General features: G+C 43.1%; 1 protein-coding gene across 2 annotated transcripts in view; it reads right to left on the bottom strand.

The window, feature by feature from the left end:
• FGFR1 (fibroblast growth factor receptor 1) overlaps positions 1-13,409 on the bottom strand; it is a 126,706-nt gene extending 113,297 nt beyond the window's left edge. For both annotated transcript variants that reach the window (XM_082255092.1, XM_082255093.1), the window contains exon 1: positions 13,316-13,409. The gene's annotated coding sequence lies outside the window, so the exon portion shown is untranslated. The remainder of the gene's footprint in view (positions 1-13,315) is intronic.
• Between the last annotated feature and the right edge of the window lie 5,843 nt (positions 13,410-19,252).

Raw genomic sequence — 19,252 nt, 5'->3', positions numbered from 1 at the left:
AAGTCGGCCCTTTGTTATTGAACTGGCCGATGTCGTCGACACTAGGCTTAAGAGTCGGTTCACACTAAGGCGACAACTCTGTACTACTTCGGGGGCGACTTGTGCATTGCCATGCACCACGACTTCGGAGCGACTTGCAGGGACTTCACATAATGGAAGTCTATGCAAGTCGCTCCGAGGTCGCCCCGAAGTAGTACAGGACCCTTTTTCTAAGTCGGAGTGACTTGTGTCGCTCCTATTAGAACGGGTCCTGTAGCGGTCAATGGACCGCGGCTTGTCAGGCTGACAAGTCGCGCTAGTGCGGACCGGCTCTAAAGCTCTCACAGAGCCACTAGTAGTAAATACAGTCAATACCAGGGACGATATGGATGAAAGAAGACTACTATAAACCAAAGAGGCAGATTTGACTCCCTCTGTAGTGGCTTGAAGAGACCTCTTACACCAAATCTCTCCCCCACCCATTGCTCAAATTTCTCTGCAGAGTACCATGGCTCCTTCTCAGCTCTGCAGAGACTATACGGTTTATATACTGATAGCACTAGAAGTGTCTCATTTGAAAATTTCTACAAACATCTAAGGTGAATGTATACTGTGTGTGGCACATGCTCAGTGGTCTGCTGGTCGTGTAGTACAGGCCCTTTGTTCTCTTGACACTCGGTCGTAACTGAAGCCCCTCGTCCCTTGACAATCAGTTCCAGTAAAATGAAAAGTCTGGCCACAAAAGCCAGTTCCTCCCTTTCATCCCTCAATAGAAGGCTAGAAAATTAAAACAACCACATTAAAGAGCACTTGTAATTAAAGGAATATGTTGGCTGCCCTGCTTATTCTGAAAATGCTAGTCGTCTGGCCGTCATAGCGATGCTTTGGCTTCAATACTTTGAATCAAAAATGGAGCAATCGTAGATAAGATATTCAGACATTTTGGCCTCTTGCACATGGTACTCCTGTTTGAGCATCTCCTTTTGGCCTCTTGCACACAATACTCTTGTTTGAGAATCTACTTTTTCCAGACTTTTTTTTTTTTTTTTTTTATGTATTTGCGTGCATTGAGGCTTAAATTACTGACCAAAAATGCAGATTTTTCTATTTTGTTCTTATTGAAGAATGCACAGCGCTTGTTTATGCGCCTGTGTGCACAGGCACATTGCAATTAATGCAATGTGCCTGTACTTCAGCTCAGAAAAAAAAAAAAACGTACTGGGCTTTTTCAAGCTGCGAGATGCTCAAACAGGAGTATCGTGTGCAAGAGGCCTTCCTGACTTTCATTTGCTGCAAGTTTGTTCTGAGTCCGTGATTTGAAAGTTGAAGCCAAACTCAGTCAGGCATCTAACAGGGTTAAGGCTGGGTCCACACTTGTGTGATGACAGACATCACATATGAGTCGCACCGTATTGATGTGCAGAGAACATGCAATGTCATACAAACTATATGGACCCTGCAGGACCCCTTTTTGGTCCGCACTGGAATCAGATCATATGGGTGTTCACACCTATGCGATCCGATTCCTGCACAATTTTCAGTTCGCACGGCGATCTGCGAATGCGATCCGGGGGAGTCATTAACTTTACACTGACACCCCCAGCAGTTGGCAGAGCTCAGTGTGAACCAGTGTGCGATTAAGGTCGCGATGTGCGAATTCACACCAGAATCGCAGGGTTTCCTTCATCGCACCAGTCTGAACCGGAACTCAGAACACAGTTCTGCATATGATCAATATTCGCCAGTAAGCACTTTGATAAATTATCGGCACCAGATATAGTGCAGCAAAATAATGTATCCCTATAATGGGATAAACAGAAGGCACCAAATACATTTTAGACGTAACCCCAAAACAATCTTAGGAGTTCATTTTTGTTTAACTATAGCCCATTAGATGTATCTACTAAGAAATGTACCCACTTGCCGACCAGCAGCCTTACGTATACTGCGGCAGGCAGACTTGTATAAAGTACTCGAAATTTCTACTTGAGTAAAAGTACAAGTGCTCGATCAAAAAGTGACTTGAGTAGAAGTGGAAGTGCTCGCAGAAAAAGTTACTTAAGTAGAAGTACTAAAGTATTCAACATTTTTTTTACTTAAGTACTGAAAGTAGAAGTACAAGTACTGTGTTATGTAGTTATTAAAGAAAGAAGTCAAAAGTTTGAACATCATATTGTTTTTTATTATTTCAAATGATTTACCTGTGTTTGTCAGTAGTTTCTTGATGCACTTTAAGCGCTGTAGCACCATTTATTTGTTTGTTTCATATTTTCTTTTTATTGGAAAGATTTGGTATAGCAGCTTTTATTATACACAGCCTTTATTTTCCTATGCGCTGATTTACAAATGACATTATACACATTTTTTTGAACTTCATGAAACCTGCCATCTACTGTTCTGGCAGTGGTAATTTTTTTAAAAGTAACGAGTAACTATGCAGCACAAAAAAAAAAAATACTTGAGTAGAAGTATCGAAATCATCGAAAAAATGTAGTGAAGTAAAAGTAGGAGAAAAAAATTCTACTCTAGGAAAGTACAGATACCGCATTTCGGTACTTAAGTACAGTACTTAAGTAGTTGTACTTCGTTACTATACATCTCTGGCGGCAGGTCAGCTCTGTCCTGCAAAACGACGTACCTGTACATCGTTTTGTGGAACAGCTAGTGGGGGGCACACAATTGGCCACTGGGGGACCCAATCAGCGGGTCCGGCGGCTGCGATGTCTGCCGGGCACCCACGATCACTTCCCGTGGAGACAGAACAGCAGTCTGCCGATGTAAACACAGCAGGCCGCTGTTCTGTCAGTAATGAACACAGGGATTGTGTGTTCCTCCTATTTAGAAAAACTGGTCTCTGTGTTTATCCAACAAGCCCCCCCCAGTTAGAAAGCACCCCCTAGGCACACATTTTACCCTTTGGATCAACCCTGTACAGTAACAGTGCATATTTTTAGCACTGATTACTGTAGTAATGTCAATGGTCCCTACAAAAATGTCAGTTAGGTGTCCGATCTGTCCGCCTCAATCCCGCAAAAAAAAAAAAAAAAAAAACCAAACCACACACCACACTGATCGCCACCATTACTAGTAAAAATAAATAAGGGCCCTTTCACACGGGCATCCCGCATGTCCGTAAATCATCCTATTTTTTTGCAGATGATATACGGGCATAATGTATGTCAATGGCATTGCAGATGTCAGCGGATGACCATCCGCTGACATCCGATTTTCTTCCTTTCAGTTCTGTTCCGTTTTTTGGAACGGAACAGAACCCCATTTTTGTTCAGTTTAAAAAAACAGAACAGATGCAAAATCGGATGTCAGCGGTGTCATCCGCTGACATCCGCAATACCTATAGACATACATTATGTCCGTATATCATCCGCAAACAGATGGGATGATATGCGGACATACGGAGTGGATGATACAAGTGTCATCCACTCCGAGAAAAAAAAAAAAGTGCCGGAGCAGATCGCAATGCGGTCCGCTCCGTAAGTAAAAAGAACATAAAATCTTTCCTATAGTTTGTAGATGCAATAACTTTTGCGCACACCAATCAATATACACTTATTGGGATATTTTTTTTTGTAACCAAAAATATGTAGCAGAATACATATGGACCTAAAAATTATGAAAAAAAATTTGATTTTTAAACTTTTTATTGGGAATGTTTTATAGCAGAAAGAAAAAAAAATGCATAAAATAGCAAAAAAAAAAAAAAAAAAAACCCCACGCAGGGGTAATCAAATGCCATCAAAAGAAAGCTATTTGTGGGAGTAAAGGACATCAATTTTTTATTTGGGTACATCGTCGTGCGACCGCACAATTGTCAGTTTAAGTAACGCATTGCCGTATAGCTAAAAATGGCCTGGCCATTAGGGGGTAAAATGTTCAGGTCCAGCAGTGGTTAAACCAGTGTTTCTGAACCTTTTTTCAGTCAAGGCACCCTTCAAAATTGGAAAGTCTCGAGGCGCCCCATTCAAAAATGTAAAAACTATTCTAACAGTTTTACATAATGCAGCAACATCCATAAGTCCAAGTAGGACACCCATTAGAGGTGATTTAATCTTCCAAAGCAAATACACTTTTGCAAACTGGTACTGACTAGTATTCCAATGTTTCTCCATCACTGAGCTGATGTGACCCCACCGCTGATGGAGAGGGGCATTAGAGGGTCAAACAAGGATGCTGTGCAGGCGACTGGCATCCTCCTTATCAACTGATGATGCCATTAGTCGTTAGGACGTCGGCAGCTAGAAGGTTGTAATGGTGTACAATGAAAACCTGTGACAGTAACTAAAGGCAGCCTTCATCCACAAGCTGGCTTGAATACAATTTTTTAGGCATTTTGCCAAGGCACCCCTGAAGAAACCTTAAGGCATCCTGGTTGAAAAAGGCATATTTAGCCCCCGTTCACATAGGGGCGACGCTACTTCGCACCGCGACCTCCGAGGTTGCGGTGCGAGCAGCACGCCGCGACCTCGGGGCGGCCGCCACGGACTTCATAACATTGAAGTCTATGGCGGTCGCCTCCTGGTCGCCCCAAAGAAGCTCCGGACCCTTTTTCTAAGTCGGAGCGACTTGTGTCACTCCTATTAGAACGGGTCCGCAGCTTCCCTATGGGAGGCGACCAGGTCGCCTCACAGGTCGGCTTATTGTGAACAGGGGCTTAAACCATGATGGCAAAAGACTGTTGGAAATAAACTCAAATTAAAACAAACAAGGCAATTTGTTACATGACCGAGTGTTCTAACCATATTGTTCTAGAAGGTCTCTTGCATACTGCAGCTCTATGAAGCCGCTTCTACAAGCTTTTGAGCGTTCTTGAGCGCTCTGTCTGCCTGGAAACTTCCCTCAAGGGTAGCGTTAGCCAATTTGTCCATGCTCACTATGGATTTTTTGTGGGTTTACAGACATATGCTCTTACAGGCAGACCCCCCCCCCCCCCCCCCCATTAGTTTGGTGTTTTTGAGAGGAGCTTTCGAGCAGAAAAAAAAAAAAAAAAAAAAAAAAAAAAAAAAAAAAAAAAAAGGACATCCAAATGCAGAAAAATGCACAAAAAAGCACAAGAGAAAAAAAAAAAAAAAAAAGAAGAAGGGGGGTGGGGAGGAATGAGCTAAGGGAAAAGTTTGCGGGAAAAAACAAAAATGCTTAAAAATAAATAAAAAGGCAGAGAAAAAAGCTCAAATGCCTGTGAAAGAAGCTTTTTTGAGCTGCAGCGTGCATGAGCCCTAAGGGGCATTTTCAAGCTCTTTGATGCTTTTTCGCGCGTTTCCCACCCCCCTGCCTGTAGGAGCACATGCCTGTAAACTCCTGAAAAAAGCCATAGTGTGCATGGACACATTGGCTAACATGGATGGGAGTTTCCAGGCAGAAAAAAAAAATGAAGAGCTGAAAAAAGTTCAAAAGCCTGTAGGAGCAGCTTCTTTGAACTTCTTTCAGATGCAGTTGCATCTCATGCACACTGCAGTTCAAAAATGCCTGATTTTTAGGTGTTAGAGCTTGTTTTGTTTGTTCTGCCTTTAAATGCCCCTCCATGTTGGCCAGTTTAGAGGCAGGAGCGTTGAGACAGAAACCCCACCAAAGTCACATTCAGAAGTGAAGCTTTTTAGCATTAAAAATGCTCAAAAGTGCCTAAACGCATCTAAATGTGCATTAACACTTGGCGCGTTTAGCTCTTGAGCGTTCATTTTAATAGCCAGAAAAAAATTAATATTCTGGCCAAAGAAATGAATGAATGCTCAGGTGTTTGACACGTCTAAACGAGTTTGCAAAAAATGCGGAGTTAGGTTAGTTTCTTTATGCCTCGTACACACGCATCGATAGTTGGCCGTGAATTTTCGGCCAACGTCTGATCGGCTGATTTTCGGCTTGTTAGTATGATGCTTTCGACAACCGACTGCGAATTTTCGGCATGCTATAAAATTTTTGTTGGCCGTCAACACCATGGCCGATTTTCCGTCAGTCAGTACAGATTTCGGCAGACAAAAATCTGATGAGCAAGACTGGGCATGCTCAGAGAAGAAAAAACACATGGAAAGTAAACCAGCACATGACATCGCTTCTGAAGTTGGTTTTTGTTGTCCGAGAAAATTCGTGTGCAGTCTAGAGCACATTTCAACCAACACTGGACAAAAGACGGCCGATAATCGTTGCGTGTGTACGAGGCTTTACGCTGCTTTTCTCTTAGCAGGAGAAAAGGCGTTCAGAAAAGTGCAGTGTGCATGAGGCCAAAACACATTCCCATCTGGAAAAGTAATTTTTCTAGGGTCTTGGAGGACACATGGAAAAACAATTTCAGGTCATGTGGCCTACAGCTTCTTGACACCTACCCTTCTGTTTCTTCCCAACAGAGTGACTTCAAAGGCTGGCAATTAAAGCAGATGGTCATTGTCTCCAGTTCGGTACTGGTGTGAGCAAAACAACCAGTTCAACTTGCTAAACAAACACTTCAATATAGAGTCTTGTTTTATAGTTTCAGTTTATATGAAAAGTCACATTGTGTTGTTTTCTCATGAAGCACCCAAAGCGTCAGAATGTTTTACGGCCATGCTGCTTACATTGGTTGTACTCTGACATTAGAAGAGCTCAGAGGCAGGGAAGCAATGTGGACTGCAGCTCCTGCACTCTTCCACTGATGTCCTCTTTATGCAGGCCTGTGCGTCAGCATGACCCGTGGTTCCATCACTTGCCTCCTTGAGCAGCTCAACTGAGTATACAATGGGAATAAAGGATCACTTTCTTTGCTTGTGGTTCAAAATTTTATGTTTATTTCAGGCAGTCAGTTCACTATAGAATGAAAAGAACATGCGCTTTTATTGTGACCAACAAACATTCAAAAAGTCACTAGTTTTTTTTTTTGCAGCATTGACTTCTTCTGAGATCTGTTGAGTGGGGACCTAGAAGGAGATCCTATAGTGACAGAAAATAGAGGCTACCATTGTCAACATCTCCTTCTGAAGATGTCAGTGGTTTAGCTATCATTTTACCCGACTAATTCTTTAAGTCCCAGATCTAGCACAAGTATGCAATTAAGGACTTTTCACTTTTGTCTGACTCTTCTGGTATGCATACCGGTTTTCTGAGTAGGTGACAGAAAATATTACAGTGAAGATCTTCGGTAATGGCAGCCCTTAACTTGCGCTCATTACAGGTTTCTTTTAAAAAGCTTAAAAGTGATTGTTATTTAGAAAAAAAATAAATAAAAATTACTACAAATTACAAAACAGGTTATACTTACCTACTCTGCAATAAAAAGTCAGGGATCCCCTGCCGGCATTCCTGGCGCCTCCTCTTTACTGCGTGCCACTTACTATTGTGGCACACCTGCACACTCGATCCGAAGCCACGCTGCCTGCATCCATAGACACACAGACAGCACAGCCCAGCCCTGACCCCACTCCCTTGTCACAGAATTCAACTGACACCAGGGGGAGCTAATGGAGAGAGTCGCTATTCTCAGGCACAGCGCTGGATCAAGATCAGGCTCAGTTAACTGTAAGGGTTTGCTGGGGGATGGGGAGGGGATCCTGCAGCACAAAGGGGTTTTTACCTTAATGCAGAGAATGCATTAAGGTAAAAATCCTTAAAGCAGAGCTCCACACAAAAAGGGGAAGTTCCCCTTTAAGCATTCCTCCCCCCCCCCTCCTATGCCACATTTGGCATGACTTTTTTTTTGGGGAGGGAGGGGATACCTAGTTTTGACAGGTACCCGCTCCCACTTATAGCCAGGGTGGAAGTTCCCCTCTCTCCCATCTTCTGGGACACATCACAGGTCCCAGAAGGGTGCCCGACCATTGAGTAGGCACAGCATGACTCGCTCATGCGCAGTGCGCACCTGGCTTTGAAGCCGCAAGCTGTCACAGCCAGGTGCCCACACTTGTAGTGCCAATGAGAGGGGAGAGAGAGAACCAAGGGTTCAGGCAGCAATATCGCTGGATCTTGGCACAGGGGAGTGTGTTTATTAAAAGTCAGCAGCTACACTTTTTGTAGCTCCTGACCTTTATAATAAAACACAAAAATTACTCTGCTTTACCCCCTTAGAACCACTTTACCTCCAGGTAAACTGCTAAAAACACAGATAAAGTACAGTAAGTCACCTACATACGAACGAGTTCTGTTCCGAGAGCACGTTTCTAAAATACTTTTGTTTTCATGTCCAACAAAGTTATCCTAGTTACCCATCCAACACAATTGGCCCAACAAATTACTGTAATAGGTTTATAACACATTTCACACAAATACATGGGGGAAAAAAAAGTTTGAAATATAGATATAGCACTGTATACAGTAAAGTACACAGAACCACAACCACCAGAAATGTGAACTCACAATTAAACATGCAAATGCATGTTCGTATCTTTGAACGTTTGCAACTTGAAGGTTCGTATGTAGAGTACTAACTTAATGGGACTGTGTATTTGTGTCCATCCATTTCCGGGATTTATACAGACCTTCCACCAGACAACAATGTACAGGATAGTGAAAGAGCAGCAGTAAACTGGCGAGGTCATCCCTCTACCCATTCTCCACTCTTCCATCCGCAGGTTCCTTGTCAGTAGATTTGTATGCAGCCCACCTAATTTGCTCTCAATCCTGCCACTCCAGAGTACAGAAGCACAGTGGATTGTAAGAGGCAGATACTAATGTAAAGTCAAAGTAGTTGCAAAAGAAAAAAAAAAAAAAAAAGTTATATACATTTAATAATTCCCTAGTTATTACAGACCTGGACAGATGTGATAATGTTTGTAGCTAGCTATGCTGCACATATTAAAAAAATAAATAAATAAATATAGCATTAAAAGTTATCTATCATGTTTAAAAATACATAGACAATTTGAATTCAGACTAAATTGCAGAAAAACTGCTTATGTCAGACAAATGAAAGTAGTGTTCTAACATTGTCACAAGGAGGGTACCCCTGGGCCTTTTTCTGGAGGGGGGGGGGGGGGTCTTTTTTTATTCTTGTACAGACACCTTCACGTCAACTATGTCAGGGCTAGAGAGAGAGATAAAAGCGAGAGAAAAAAATCGACGTATGTAGAACGCCATCATTTAATCAAATTATTTACTGTAATTCAGGCCCATTTATAACACACGCCTGGAGACAATAGAACAGGATTCTATTTGCAGCAAGAGTGAACAAGATTATTCGGTGCGGCTAGTGGTAAATGTAGCAACAGAACTGGCTATGAAAAGACAGTACTTTTTACAGCTCCCATGATCTGGGGCTGCAAAGGACTTTAACAATATAATGCAAAGGGCAAAGGACAATAATAGGTCTACTTAGCAATATTTTAATTCAAGATTCCCATATTTTTCACCACAATTCAAATTAGAAAAATATGTTAATCTTGGTTGAAAGTTGAGTGAGCCTTAGGTATCCATTTATCAGTTTTCACCTAGGTAATGACCATTACAAATAGTCGTCATTACCGATGCCATGGCTGCACATTCTACTACAATCTTCAAACTGTCTTGTCTGAATTCTAGATTTCTAGTTCTTACATACTGAATTTGTCAGAAAAATATGCTATCTGGAACTTTTGATTGTCTTTGGATCCTTGAGCTTCGTAACATCCATTTTAGTTTTGGAATGGTATTAGGAAGGGTTCTTGCCCTCAGTCTCCAAGAAAGAGATAGCCTTGCTATTGGAAGGTTATGGGAGGTTTCTGGGTCTCAGTGGCAACAGGCATTACCTTCTACTCCTAGAAGGTATAACTCAAAATGTAAGATTTTCCTTTACTTCCATTCCCAGTTACACTGGTAATCAGAATATTTGAAGAGGGCAAATTATCTCAATGGGAACACAGCAGCAAAAACCTGAGAAGGGTTTCTAACCCCTTTACCTCTATTCAAAACCCCAAAAAGTTTTGGATTTACATACACTCAATTTGAGATCTCTTATCCAGTGTGGCCAGAGTACATAGAGATCCACACATGTTTTGTTGGAGGATGTGTAACTTCCCCTTTGCATGCTGTATCACTAGACAACCTTCCAAGCAATGATTGGTGGAACTGCTTAATACTGACACTCCAGATGTTTGTGGGAGGAAGAAAGGTGCCTGCAGTGCTTAGGAATCTCTCAAGGATTACAAAAAGTTTCTTTTTTTTGTGAATCGTAAAAAAAAGGAGAAGAAGAAAAAAAGACAAAAGAAGAGTTCCCCGAATCTTACATAGTTGAAAAAAAAAAAAAAAAAAAGACAAATCCACAAGTCCATCCAGCTCAACCAATAGAAGGGAAAACAATTCTACAATCCTTTATATACACAATCCTCCATCTGGGAAAATAAATTCCTTCCTTATCCCCCAAGAGGCAATTGGATGTTCCCTGGATAAAGTTTACCTATAAAATTATAGTTATAATAATATGTGTATTTAGGAAAGAATCTAGGCCTTTCTTAAAACAATCTTCTGAGCTGGTCAGAACCTCTTGAGGGATTCTATTCCACATTTTCACCGCTCTTACTGAAGAAGCCTTTCCTTGTTTGCAGGTGAAATCACTTTTCATATAGACGTAAAAAGAGTACCCCTTGTCCTCTGATGACCTTAAAGTGACTAACTCAACACTAAGGGTCCTTTCACACGAGCGGTGCGCCCGACGGACTCCGTTGGCTGGTCTGGCACATATCCCCAAATGAACCTGGTAGGTTGTGTTCCCTATCTGCAGATTAGGACTTACTGTTAATTCTGACTGCAATGTACCTTTAAAGAAACCTGTCAGTGCAAGAGCAATATAAAATTTGTAGGTTTTGCTAAAGCCACTCACGAATATGAGAGTTTGGTTGGCCAGGGGATATCTGCAATGGTCGCATACTGCCATGTTTCTCTGCAGTTTAGAAAATTGAAAGGCCAATAGCAAACTGAAATGGCCAATATACTGCATATAACGACTAATTTGAAGCACTGACAACAGGCATTACCAAGCCTTGGTCAATGGCTGCTAACCCCTTTCCACACCAAATCAAAAATACATTGAAATCACCCATCAATATGCATGTCTACGTAGAAAGGAAAACGCACATGCCGAATGCTACAAATAAAACACACACATGGATCTAAACAAGTCCAGAATGTTTACTAGTAGCCCAAGAGGGTCTAGAGTTGGTGCTTACAATAAGCGTATGCACATGAATGAAAAAAAGGATGATGTCACTTAAAGAAGCCAATCAAATGTAAGCATACATATTATAACCTGCACTAGGAAACTGACAGCCGTAAACTGATTTGCTGCTCTGTTAAACACTTCCAGCTTACTTTTCCATTAAAGTTTTTATAAATTATGGGAGGTTTCGGAGTCTTTGAAATCTGCATTGGAGACCTCTGCCTTGCACCTGTGTTTACTCATGTATCAAAAACGCAAATTAGAAGATTAGGAAGTCTGGATGCTGAGAGTGTAAAGAGCAGAGGTGTAGGAGAAGAGTCACATAGCACACACAAATCATTGTTCGTATTAAGGGGCAAGCAGCTTAGTATTGGGATGAAGGAGAGAAAAATTAGGAAAAGGGTTTCTTGAAGCAGACATACATGGAGCTCCAGCCTGCGACTTTGGTCCTGTGTTTTTCCAAGCATCCACTCTCCAGGTGTATAGGGGGGTACAAAGAGGGGGAACATTTAAAAAACAGACCAGATTGATGCAGTGCTAGCATGCAGTAAAGTACCTGACAGGTTTAAATATCTATGCTAACCACCCCATTCTCTCTGCCATGCACCAGTCCCTAGTAAAAGGGTTCAGGTCTTGGCAAATAAAGGCCTGACCCAAAGTCTAAAATGGCTGGAATGCCAAACCTCTCTTGAGCAAAGTTGGCTTGATCATTAACTAAGTAGCCATACACATGAATAGTATAGGTCTAAACAATCTGTCTTTTTATGTTTCAGCATCATAAAGCCAATAACCTGCTAATATAAACATATCTGGACCAATTGTTGCTGGATTTGCTTGCCGTTCCAACAAAGGCCCAATAATTCAGTCCATTGTAAACTTTTTATGATTAACTTTAATGGGATCTAAAAATATGACGTTTGGCTCGGCTAGAGCCTAATCCTTACTGACAATTCATTTTGTAGGAACTAGATTTAAAAAAAAGAGGGGTTAGAGAAAAACAAAAAACGGCCTTTGGGTAGAGGGGGGCACAAAGTTTACCCTCCCCCTACTCTGGGAACAAGACCTGGAGACACACAGATTACCATCAACAAATATGTACTCTCTTTTCCTAAGTCCATGTAAAGAAATAAGAGCCTGGCTGTACATAATCCTTTGCTGGGGGGGCTTAACATACAGCAACAAATGATGTAGAGTGCAAACACTACAAACACTGTCAGAATCAAGACTCCAAATGTGAATGTGCTGGGAGACGAGAAGGCTGGTAAAACTTAGCAGCTGTTGTACATATGTGTGTGTCATGCTGAGGCTTGTAGTTCTGGTGAAACATGGTTTGAGTTTGAAATGGTCACTTATCTAATTGAAACCAGTACAAGCGAGTGAAATAGATAAAAATAGATAAAAAAAAAATTGTAGGATACCAGACAACTACAGGAGAAATAAATTAAAAAAAAAAAAAAAAAAATAAAACATAGAACGTCAAAAGAAATAAAAACAAGGAATGGCAAATCTGGGGTCAAGTTTTCACCATTGAGGGCAAAAAAAAAAAAAAAATGGTGGCAGTTTGACCACAAATATCAATGTAAAAAAAAAAAAAAAAAAAAAAAAAAAAGAAAGAAAATAAACAAAAAAAAAAAAAATTATATATATATATATATATATATATATATATATATATATATAAAAAGTACCAAAAAATATGCATGTAGAGGACCATATAAAATAATTTACGCACACCTAAAGCCAATTTAGCTCTTTGCATAGCCTAAAACATGACAGTAACAAGCTATACAATGATCACACATAACAATGATGCAGTCAGGTTCCAAAGTAACAATTCCCTGAGTTCAGATCCTTATGGAAATGCTCTAAGTAAGAAAAAAAAAAAAAAAAACTTGGTGGCGGTGGGATTGGATGGAGAGGGGAGGCATTAAAGTTCACTATTGTACAAGTATGAAAACATACACTGAACCAGGCAGGAAGCTGCAACAGAAAACATATGTTCACAATGGTTCTAGCTGATTTTCCTTGGCCACATTAAAAGATGCAAGCAAATTTTTCAATACAGCACCATCAAATCTTCTAAAATAACAAAACAAATTAAAATAAAAAAAGCAAACAAGTCTGAACTAGCACAAGAAAAAAATACAACGTAAAACAGAAAAAAAACAAATAAAAAGTATACAAATAGGCCAACATACAGAGATTACAATGTAACAAAATCATTTTACTCACTTGAAATCTCTGATCCTTTAGTTTCCAAAGTAACTTTCCACTTTAATCCTTCTGTTGATGTCAAGAATTCAAGGGGAGGGAAAAAAAAAAAAAACTATTGAAATAGTCAAAAAGAAAAACAAAAAACTCAAGATTTTCCAAAAATTCTTGATTCTTCGCCCTTAAAAAAAAAAAAAAAAAAAAAAAAAAAAAAAAGTCTTTCTAAAAAAAAAGTGTCTAAAACAGATCAGGTTAAAAAGAGTTTTTTTTTCTACTTAAAAAGGTACAAGTAAGCCTTTACAAAAAAAAAATAATAATAAATAAATAAAATAAAAAAAAGAAGGGAACAAAAAGGTAGACAAAATCCCCCTGATGGAAGTATGCAGAGGCAAGGGAAGAACGATTAATTTAAACCATCTGTGGACTAAAGAAGGGGAACAAGAATGTGGATTTTTTTTCCTGCAAACACCTTGAGAAATCCAGTTCTGGAATAAAATAAAGTTGCAGGATTCAGGCAGAAGCTGCTTTGATCCTCAGATTCTCTATATGTCCCTCCAAGATCGTTCTAGGGATGGTTCTGAAGGCTTCCAGGACTGTGGATCCAGCTCTCCCGAAAGTGTGCATGAGGTCTGTGTCTATCCAAATGTGCAAGATTCCTTGAGCATGGAGAAGTGAGTCAGTTCCTATTCAGACTTAACAATACAGAGCTGCCCCATCCCCCATGTTCCCTACAAGAATTTGCAACCCCTCCCAAGCAGAGTTCATTTACAAAAACCCCTCCTATCCTCTCGGATTTCTCCCTTTGCACACTGGGGTTTGTAGTTTACATGTCATTTAACTCACACCAGGCGATCTCCATTCCCAGGCAGCAGCTGAATAGGACAGGTAGCAGCGCTGCAGCGCTACACATGTGCATTCAGATGACAGCTGGGGGGGGGGGGGAGGCAATTTCCACTTGTGCAAATTGCAGTCTGGTGCACCCTTTCAAGTGTGTGATAGGGTTGGATAATTGATTGATTTTCTTTTCTTGAAAGTCTGTGGTCATAACATACTATATAAAGGAGATACAGAGGTGGGTGGCCATAAACAGCCCGATTTTTGCAAGCAGTGACCCTAATTTGGTGCTTTGTGACTTCTATAGATAGTGATGAGGGCAGAAGCACTTGTTGCACAGGGTGATTAAAAAAAAGGGTGGTTATAAGGGAATTAGCAAAGTGATTAATGGTAAATTCTCTCTGCAAAATGATTACTTGTGCTGTCATTAAAAGTTTGCACAAGAGGGAACTTTCACTTTTGCTAAATGAGCTGCTTAGAAAAAAAATCAGGCTGAAAACATTTTTTTTTCTTTTGGGCCATACACACTATAAGATTTTCTGAAGACTTTTTCCTTTAGACTTACCAAAACCATATAATATGAGGTCAAACCTAAACACTTTCAATTTGTATGCAATCTGGCAGGTCCTTGCACTACATAGAAAAGGTAAATCTGAAGGAAATCTAACCACAAAAGTTGGATAGTGTGTATCTAGCTTTAATTTAGCAGGTGTGTTCAGGGTAGTATAGTTTAAGCTGGCCATACACTAGTCGGAAAATCGTTTGAACTCATTTTCGAAAAACGAAAAATGGGCCGTGAGAGCAGATGATCGTGCCATCATGTAATGACCGAATTTTGAACGATAAATCGTTCAATGGACATAAATGAATAATTTTTTCATTCAGTTTGTGACATATGCCTAGTGCAAACAGATCGGCCGAGAAACACATTAACCTTTCAATTTATTGTTTGTTCAGCAGAATTTTCAAAGCTGTTTCTTCGATTTTTCGGCTCTGAAAAGTTAAAACTGATTTTCTATTTGTGTCCATTAACTGGACGAAAAACAAACGAATGGACCAAATGACAGATTTTTGAACGATTTTTCGGCTAGTGTATGGCCAGCATTAGGCTAGGTTCACACTGAAATGCAGAGCAGCTTGCAGCAAGAGGTCTGGTGCGTTCCGATCGCCGTTTCATGTCCAAATTCCGTCTGAATTTTTGGCTGAATTTGGACCTGAAATGGACCCAAAGACACACACAAATTTCCTAAAAAACTGCTCCGCAGCCATCCCAGAGCTGTGTGAACCGGCTTCATTGAGAGCTGGTCACAGGCTCCTGACATGTGAATTGGATGCAGGGACAGTGCCATCTTAAGAGCATTAAAGGGCCCCGGGCAATGCAGTGCACTGGGGCCCTGCCTACACAATCACCCAGGAGCATAAAAATCCAAATAATAAGGCAATATTTATTGATACAGCAGTGCCAGGCTAATGACAGCTTCCAAGTTCAGTGGCTGGGTCCGGTGAACACACACAGACGGGTGTCAGACTCGACTGTCCTGGGTGTGCCTGTTCCCGTGGAGGCGGACAGGCATTCCTGCAGTTGTGGGCTCCCCCTCCATGGCCCAAGTGGATTTGACAGCAGCGCAGAACCGACAGGTGCTTGCCACATGCTAAGCTCAGCGGCAGGATACACACGGAAATTGGGACTAATGATTTACTGGGGCTGGATCACTGGGCAGGTGGGCCCCCCGGCAAGTGGGACCCCCAGGCAACTGCCCAGCATGCTTAATCGATAAGATGGCCCTGTGCAGGGAAACCCACATCCAATTCGCATCAGTGTGAACCCACCCTTAGCCCACGTTCACACTGAGGGCAGGTTTGAAATTTCAAACCGGCATTTCAGACCGACTTCGGGGGAGATTTGAGAGACATCTGTGCGGGTTCATGCACAGATGTCTATTGAAATTGCCCCCGAAGTCGCCAAAAGTAGTGCAGGAACTACTTTTGGGAATCGGAGCAGCGCTGCAACGTCGACGTCGCACCAATTCGGACAGTGTCGTTTCCAACAATAGGCTCCAATTTGGCATGCAATTCGACATGTTAAATCACATGTCAAATGGGCCAAATGTGAATGGGGCAAGTGTTATTTATTTTTAATCCCCTTTTTTGTATTTGTATACTGTTGTATTGCATTTCTTATTTATTTATTTTTTTTAACATCACTAAGCCCCCGTTCACACTGGGGCGACCTGTCAGGCGACCTGGTCGCCTGACAGGTCGCCTTGCATTGAGAAGCTATGGACCCGTTCTAATAGGAGCGACACAAGTCGCTCCAAATTAGAAAAAGGGTCTGGAGCTTCTTTGGGGCGATCCGGAGCGACCTGCATAGACTTCAATGTTATGAAGTCCGTGCCGGCCACTCCGAGGTTGCAGTGCGAGCAGCGCGCCGCGACCTCGGAGATCGCCCCGGGAAGTAGCGTCGCCCCAGTGTGAACGGGGCCTGAGACTAATGAGGGGCCAATTTCTGGCAGGAGAACAGATCTGCAAAAGTTGCACTGAGCTTCTGTAAACCTCAGACGTGATTTAACCACTTCAGAAGGTTTACCCCCCTTCATGACCAGGCTATTTTTTTTGCGATCCAGCACTCTGCTATTTTAACTGACAATTGCGTGGCCATGCAATGCTATAACTAAATAAAATTGATGTCCTCTTTTCCCACAAATAGAGCTTTCTCTTAGCCCCCGTTCACACTGGGGCGACCTGTCAGGCGACCTGGTTGCCTGACAGGTCACCTTCCATAGAGAAGCTGCGGACCCGTTCTAATAGGAGCGACACAAGTCGCTCCGACTTAGAAAAAGGGTCCGGAGCTTCTTTGGGGCGACCCGGAGCGACCTGCATAGACTTCAATGTTATGAAGTCCGTGCCGGCCGCTCCGAGGTCGCGGGGCGAGCAGCGCGCCGCGACCTATGAGGTCGCCCGGCAAAGTAGCGTCGTCCCAGTGTGAACGGGGCCTTAGTGGTATTTGATCACCTCCTGCTGTTTTTAGTCTTTGCGCCATAAACAAAACAAAGACCAACAATTTAGAAAAAAAAACAAAACAATATTTTTTACTTTCTGTTATAAAATATATGAAATAAAAAATGTTTTAAAATATAGTTTGTTGATACATTTAGGCCAATATGTATTCTGCTACATATTTTTGATCTAAATAAAATTTCAATAAGCTTATATTAATTGGTTTGCTCAAAAGTTATAGCGACTACAAACTATGGGATATATTTATGGAATTTTCATTTATTTTTATTTTTTTACTAGTAATGGCAGTGATCAGTAACTTATAGCAGGATTGTGATAATGCGGCGGACAAATCCAACTCACTAATACAGTGATCAGTGCTGAAAATATGCACTGTCACTGTACTCAGGGCCGGACTGGCCATAGGGCAGACCGGGCATATGCCCGGTGGGCCGACCTCTGGGCGCATGTCATTTTGTGTGCCAGTCCCAGACAGTGTCCCTCCCTCTGAGTCCCGTCCCAAGCTGGCCCTCCGTATTCTTCTGGCCGGCCGGCCGCCGGGTATGTCACTGCACTCACTGTAGTGTCCCCCACTCCCCCTAGTCTTAGGCATAGTGGCAGCAGGCTGGCAGCCGCCGGGCTGTGCTCACTGCGGCCGGCTCCGTGAAGGGGGAGGAGCTAGCCGGGACTCCTTCCTGCTTGATCCGGGCCTGGCGGGAACAGTGTGCAGCCACACCGAAGACACCGGCACCCAGGGCCTGCAGCTCTGCAAGGTAAGGAAGAAAGGGTACTCTACTCTTCACAAGACACTCTGTCTGCTGCCTGTGCCTCCTCTCATCATCCATCCCACCTCCATCCCCTCTGCTGTGCCTCATCCCATCATCCATCCCCTCTGCTGTGCCTCATCCCATCATCCATCCCACCTCCATCCCCTCTGCTGTGCCTCATCCCACCATCCATCCCCTCTGCTGTGCCTCATCCCACCATCCATCCCCTCTGCTGTGCCTCATCCCACCATCCATCCCCTCTGCTGTGCCTCATCCCACCATCCATCCCTTCTGCTGTGCCTCATCCCACCATCCATCCCCTCTGCTGTGCCTCATCCCACCATCCATCCCCTCTGCTGTGCCTCATTCCACCATCCATCCCTTCTGCTGTGCCTCATCCCATCATCCATCCCCTCTGCTGTGCCTCATCCCATCATCCATCCCACCTCCATCCCCTCTGCTGTGCCTCATCCCATCATCCATCCCACCTCCATCCCCTCTGCTGTGCCTCATCCCATCATCCATCCCACCTCCATCCCCTCTGCTGTGCCTCATCCCATCATCCATCCCCTCTGCTGTGCCTCATCCCATCATCCATCCCCTCTGCTGTGCCTCATCCCATCATCCATCCCCTCTGCTGTGCCTCATCCCATCATCCATCCCACCTCCATCCCCTCTGCTGTGCCTCATCCCACCATCCATCCCCTCTGCTGTGCCTCATCCCACCATCCATCCCTTCTGCTGTGCCTCATCCCATCATCCATCCCCTCTGCTGTGCCTCATCCCATCATCCATCCCACCTCCATCCCCTCTGCTGTGCCTCATCCCATCATCCATCCCCTCTGCTGTGCCTCATCCCATCATCCATCCCACCTCCATCCCATCTGCTGTGTCTCATCCCATCATCCATCCCCTCTGAGGTGCCTCATCCCATCATCCATCCCCTCTGCTGTGCCTCATCCCATCATTCATCCCCTCTGCTGTGCCTCATCCCATCATCCATCCCATCTGCTTTGCCTCATCCCATTATCCATCCCACCTCCATCCCCTCTGCTGTGCCTCATCCCATCATCCATCCCCTCTGCTGTGCCTCATCCCATCATCCATCCCCTCTGCTGTGCCTCATCCCATCATCCATCCCCTCTGCTGTGCCTCATCCCATCATCCATCCCCTCTGCTGTGCCTCATCCCATCATCCATCCCACCTCCATCCCCTCTGCTGTGCCTCATCCCATCATCCATCCCCTCTGCTGTGCCTCATCCCATCATCCATCCCCTCTGCTGTGCCTCATCCCATCATCCATCCCCTCTGCTGTGCCTCATCCCATCATCCATCCCCTCTGCTGTGCCTCATCCCATC

Source organism: Pelophylax lessonae (genome assembly GCF_965119305.1).
Source record: "Pelophylax lessonae genome assembly, chromosome: 4".
Taxonomy (NCBI): domain Eukaryota; kingdom Metazoa; phylum Chordata; class Amphibia; order Anura; family Ranidae; genus Pelophylax; species Pelophylax lessonae.
Note: the sequence above shows the minus strand (reverse complement) of the source record. Positions and strands in the feature narration are given on the sequence as shown.